This window comes from Penaeus monodon, chromosome 25 (assembly GCF_015228065.2).
Source record: "Penaeus monodon isolate SGIC_2016 chromosome 25, NSTDA_Pmon_1, whole genome shotgun sequence".
NCBI classification, from domain to species: domain Eukaryota; kingdom Metazoa; phylum Arthropoda; class Malacostraca; order Decapoda; family Penaeidae; genus Penaeus; species Penaeus monodon.
Genome location: NC_051410.1, coordinates 7,120,739 through 7,121,045, shown reverse-complemented (window position 1 = coordinate 7,121,045; position 307 = coordinate 7,120,739). Strand labels below are relative to the sequence as shown.

At 26.7% G+C, this 307-nt stretch overlaps 1 protein-coding gene across 1 annotated transcript in view; it reads right to left on the bottom strand.

Moving 5' to 3' along the window:
- The window catches only part of LOC119589516 (ubiquitin-protein ligase E3B-like), a 15,034-nt gene that overhangs the window by 14,020 nt on the left and 707 nt on the right, over positions 1 to 307 (bottom strand). The window lies entirely within an intron of this gene.

Below are 307 nucleotides of genomic sequence, written 5' to 3'. Positions count from 1 at the left end.
ATAGAGATTAGGCTTTTTTCTCATCATTATTAGCAGCATCACTCAGATTCAGTTTGACTATTACTGAACTTTTTTTTTTTGTTCTCACACTCAATTTTTTCATTAGTTTCACCAAAATAATAAAATTTTCCACTTTCTCATTATCAATCCTTAGCAATAATAAATGAAAACACTTCTAAACTCTTCCCAAACACAAAAATTAGAAATTCCACACAAAAAATGTTTCTAAACTCTCCTATTAACAAAATATAAAAAATCTAAATGAAAAAAGCTCTGGAAAACACTATATCAAGTATTGGATATCAGT